Source organism: Nomascus leucogenys, chromosome 2 (genome assembly GCF_006542625.1).
Source record: "Nomascus leucogenys isolate Asia chromosome 2, Asia_NLE_v1, whole genome shotgun sequence".
Lineage (NCBI taxonomy): Eukaryota > Metazoa > Chordata > Mammalia > Primates > Hylobatidae > Nomascus > Nomascus leucogenys.
This window is the reverse complement of record NC_044382.1, coordinates 130,639,029-130,644,580: the sequence shown is the minus strand read 5'-3', so window position 1 is coordinate 130,644,580 and position 5,552 is coordinate 130,639,029. Positions and strand designations below refer to the sequence as shown.

Genomic DNA, 5,552 nt, shown 5'->3' with positions numbered 1-5,552 from the left:
CAGCCTGGGTGACAGTGTGAGACTCTGTCTCAAAAAACTAAAACAAAAAAAACAAACAAAAAATTAGCCGAGTGTGGTGGCGGGCACCTGTAGTCCCAGCTACTCAGGAGGCTGAGGTGGGAGAATCACCTGAGCCCAGGAGGTCAAGGCTTTGGTCAGCCATGATTGTACCACTGCATTCCAGCCTGGGTGACAGAGAGAGACCTAGTTTTTAAAAAATAAAGTGGATAACTCCCAAAACCACCGTCCTACTTTTAGAAAATCCAGGATAGTTTTGGGAAGGGAATTTTGGAGTCTCATTGGCCATGTAAGGGACTGGAAAGCCTTCTCAGGAAGAACTGTGGGGCTGATTGCATAGTGCCTAGCTCTACTTGGAAAACTCTTTTTGCAACATTTCCATGGAAATCAGAGACACAGCCCCAGATGTTTGCGTTAAAATGAGACAAAGGAAAAAAAAGTCATGTACAAGAGGCAAGAAGACCTCTTTTCTAAATGGTCCATATTTATTAGTACTCTGGTCAGAGAAATCCAAAGTCTACCATATTGGAGGTCTTCTGGAATTCCAGGCTGTCTGTTAGACTGTAGGCTTCAAAGCTTTGGCTTGTCATACTGGGCCAGGTTTGTGTGGGAGATAGCCTTACAGCTGGACCAGCAAAGGTGCTCAGAGAGGAACCCTGTCCTCCTACCTGGTACCTTGTGGGTGAGAGATACTGATACAGACAGTGGAAAGAAGAGCTGGATATTTCATTCTCATTAGGAAGATTGTACAGTTCTATGATTTGGGATATGTCATAGGCATCAGAGTACAAAGCAAGAACTGAGGCCACCAGCCTCTCTCATTGAGTATTTTGCATTTGGAAGTTACTTGTGGGACTATCAGTGAAGGTGGAGTTCTAGGCCCAACTGGAAGGGTCTAATGGCTGAGGAGGAAGGGAGCTGTAGAAATCTGAAACCACAGGAGAAAAAGCATAAGGATTTGGCGATGTTCTAGGGGAGGTGGGCACATTCTTCTTGGATGGAAGGATCTGGTTTGCTTGCTTTGCTGATTGCTACTGCTGCTGCTGCTGCTGCTTCAATCTGAATTGCCAGTTCCTGAACCAAGCCTTTACTGTTGACTCCAGTAGGTTGAGTTTCAAAGCTAGTTTCTCCTGAAGATTTCTATCTGGGAACATGGTCTGGCTAAACAGAGCTTCTAGCTCTTCATACTGTTGGTGGGTGAATGAAGTACATTCTTGATGCCCTCTCCATATTGTTGTAGTCCCAGCTGCTCGGGAGGCTGAGGTGGGAAGATCACTTGAACCTGGGAGGTTGAGGCTGTAGTGAGCAGATACCATGCTACTGCACTCCAGCTTGGATGACAGACTGAAACTGGGACTAGCTGGATCCTGTGGTGGTATCACCTTCATGTTGGAATCATTACTGTTGATGAAAGGGTCTGGCTGGAAATTCTCTGGGGCCATTCTGTTCATCATGGTTTCTGAAATCTGTCATGAATCCTCTTAGACTAACCATTTTCAGTCCTGCATGGTGTGTCTCTCTCTGGAAATGCAGTTTCCTTAGTGTATCCAAAAATTTTTAAATAACCTCTGTATCCAACTCAACAATAAAAGAACAAATAACCCAATTAAACAATGGGCAAAGGTGTGAATAGACATTTCTTCTAAGAAGGTAGATAAATGGCCAATAAGCACATGAAAAAGATGCTCAATAAATATCATTGGTCACTAGGGAAATGCAAATCAAATCCACAACAAGATGCCACTTCACACTCACCAGGATGGCTAAAATAAAAAAGACAGACAATAACAAGTGTTGGTGAGGATGTGGAAAAACTGGGATACTCATGCTTTGCTTGTGGGAATGTAAAATGATGCAACGGCTTTGGGAAACAGTTTGGCAGCTCCCCCTAAAGTTAAACAGAGTTACCATTCGATCCTGCAATTCCGCTTCTGGATATATACCCAAGAGAATTGAAAATATATGTTCACACAAAAACTTGTATACTAATAATGTATACATTATATCTGTACAATGGAATGTCATTCAGCCATAAAAAGGAAAGAAATATGAATACGTGATACAACAGGAATGAACCTTGAAAACATTATGCTCAGTAGACACAAAAGGCCATATATTATATGACTCCACTTATATGATGTGTCCAAAATAGACAAATCCATAGAGACAGAAAGTAAGTTAGTGGTTGCCAGGGGCTGAAGGGGAAGGGGAAGGGGAGTGACTAATGGATATGACGCTTATTTTTGAGCTGATAAAAATGTTCTGGAATTAGATACTGATGGTTGTACAACTTTGTGAATGTACTGAATGCACCAAACTGCACATTTTAAAAGAGTGAATTTTATGATATCTGGATCACTTATACCTCAGTAAAAAATCCTTATCCAAGATGATGATAACACCTAACATTTATTAAAGGATAGTGTAAGAAATTGTGCTATAAGTTTGATGAATTATTTTATTTAATTCTCTTAACAGTCACAGGGGTATGTGAGTCTTATTATTTCTACCTTACAGAGGGGAAACTGAGGCTTACAGATAGTTACTAATTTGTGCAAGTCACGTGGGGTTTAATGCCAGACTTCAGTTTTGGTTTGATACCAGACTCGGGTTTTTAACACTATGCGCTAGAGCCTCTGTAATAAGCATGACTAGACTTCGAATAATTTCCTGTTCTCTCTGTATTTGGGTCACTGGGTTCACCTTTGGTGTTTTTGGACGTTTTGATATTTTATTCCTTCAGGATTCTATAATTGGATGCTCTAGTGACCGGGAATAGGAATAGATCTGTCTGGCGGTCCACCCCTCATCTCTCACTTCAATAAAGGACTTTGTTGAAGGCCACCTCCGTCCCCTGTTTGCTCAAACATAATTCACTTGGAACAGCTCTTTGGATACTTCAATCTAAATGAAAGCCCTCCTTTTAGAGGTTCTCGCTGAACTGTATCCTTCTTTTTTATAGCAACTAATACAGTCAAGTAAAAATTTGATTAATAGCTGTCTTCCTCACTAGCCTACAAACTTCACGATATCAGGGACCAATATAGTTTGAATATTTGTTGCTTCCAAATCTCATGTTGAAATTTTGAGTCCCAATGTTGAAGGTGAGCCCTAGTGGGAGATGTTTGGGTCATGGAGGCTGATCTTTCATGAAAAGCCTTGTGCCGTCCTCATGGTAATGAGTGTGTTCTCAGTCTATTAGTTACCAGGAGATTTGATTGTTAAAAAAGAGGCTGACACCTTCTCTCCTCCCTCTTTCTCCCTCTCTTGTAATATGACGCATGGGCTCCCCTTTGCCTTCCGCCATGAGTAGAAGCACTCTGAGGTCCTTACAGGAAGTGGATGCTGGCATCATCCTTCTTCAAAAAATTAGCCTCAGGTGTTCCTTTATCACAATGCAAATAAACTGAGGCAGGAACATGTCTGCTTTGCTCACTATTGTACATTCAGAAAGTAGCCCTGAGCACACAGTAAGTACTCAGTAAGTATCAATTGAATGACTAAACACCAGCACAGTGTGAAGATACCTGCAATTTTCACACTTCTCTACTGTCCTCTACTACACAGGGTTCCTTTTTAGAAATGTCTATGTTATTCCTCTGGCTTCTGGATTCAGTGCTTAAGCTCAGCATGGGAGTGCTTCAAGGCCACTGCTGGCTTGCACTGTCGGAAAGTGACGCACTAGTGGAAGGCTTTGGCTTCGGTTCTAACCCCAGAGACTTCTCTAAATGTTTCCCATGTGTTGTGCTCCTCCACTCTGACTGGGATTTTGGCTATCACCTAATTCCTTGCCTCCACTAGCCCTTATGACTGTTCATAATAACATTTCCCATGAGCTCCCCAACGATGCTAAAAAATTTTACACCTGGCAAATCTATCACCACCACCTAAGTGGTTAAGCATGTACACGGCAATATTCCCAGAATAGAAGCAAAATGAACAATCCTGAAATGTTAATTTCCCTAGGTTATACAGCAAATAAGTGATAGAACCAGAATGAGAAACTTACTAGATTCTAAACTTTTTAAGGGATCTGTTTTGTATATTTGTTTTCCTTACTATGCCTGGCACAGTCCCTGGCACTATTAGGAACTCATTCAATATTTCTTAAATAGAACCCAAAATTCTTTCTGGAGGGGACTCACACTCTGTCCTGCTTCTACAGATTCTCAAACCTCTCAGTATATCTCCCCTCAACTACCCTTTCTAAGTTTTTATAAGGTTTTAGATGTTATTGGAGCACCCAAATTCCAAAGATACCTAACCAAACCCACCAAAAGAGCCCCACTTTCTCATTTTTCAAGTCACTATTGTTGGTACCACCATGTTTTATCCACTCAAGTTTGACATCCACTTTTTAAAATTCCTCAATCTTTCTTATTCCACAATGAGTGGTCAAATCCTATCGATTCTCCTTGTATAAAACCTTTGTGGTTTTTTTCATTTTCCACTGCCACCAGCCCAATTTAGACTCTCATTATCTTTCAGCTAGAGTTACTGTGATAACAGCTTCTGACTTTCCCCACCTCTGAGCTCTCTCAACTGTGCTATAGAATGGATATTGTTTCTGGAATAATTTTTCTCACTCTGATAGGCTTTTCTCAAAAACTTTCAACAACTCCCTATACTATTTTGTCCAAATTCAAATCCCATGGAATCCAAAGTCCTTCAAAAGTGATTACAACTTGCTTTTCTGTCTTGATCTCTGCCTTCTAGGAGCACAATTCTCTGGGCAAACCAAAAGGTCCTCCTCAGCATTCCCTGGGCATTCCCTAATTCCCTACTTCATGCTACCTATGACTTGTTCCTTATGCTAAAATGTCTATATCATGGCCTGAACATCTCAAATGAAAGCTCTTCCCAGAATTTTTTCTTGATTCCTGCCCTCAAGTGAGGTCTTGTCATCTTTTGACTTTGGAATGAGGAGTCAAATTTTTGTCACTCTTCTGTGGCATATCTACCGTGTGTTATAATTTGTGGTGTGGATGGCATCTCCCCTGGGAGACAATCAAGTCAGATCCATGACTTACACAATTTTGTAAGTACCCTGTACCACCAAGCAAGTGCCTTTTAAGTAGTAGGCAATTGTGGAATTTAAATAGCTTGTTTTTCTTCATCATCCATTTCTTCTATTTACATACTAAAAATCATTTCTTTATATTCAGCATCTTACAAAGCTGATAAAGTCATGTATCTAAAGCTCATTGCTCAGTTCCTTCATGTACTCCATGGATATAAAACTGTTTAATAAACAGACAACATACAGAATGGGAGAAAACTTTTGCAATCTATGCGTCTAACAAACGTCTAATATCCAACATCTATAAAGAACTTAAACAAATTTACAAGAAAAAAGCAAAAAACTCCATTAAAAAATAGGCAAAGGACATGAACAGACACTTTTCTAAAGAAGACATACACGTGGCCAGCAAGTATATGAGAAAAAGCCCCATATCACTGATCATTAGAGAAATGCAAATCAAAACCACAATGAGATACCATCTAACATCAGTCAGAATGACTACTATTAAAAA

The 5,552-nt window shown here is 40.4% G+C and overlaps 1 pseudogene; it reads right to left on the bottom strand.

Annotated features, from left to right (window-relative positions):
- Positions 1 to 518: 518 nt before the first annotated feature.
- Positions 519 to 1,532, bottom strand: LOC100607435 (annotated as a pseudogene).
- Between the last annotated feature and the right edge of the window lie 4,020 nt (positions 1,533 to 5,552).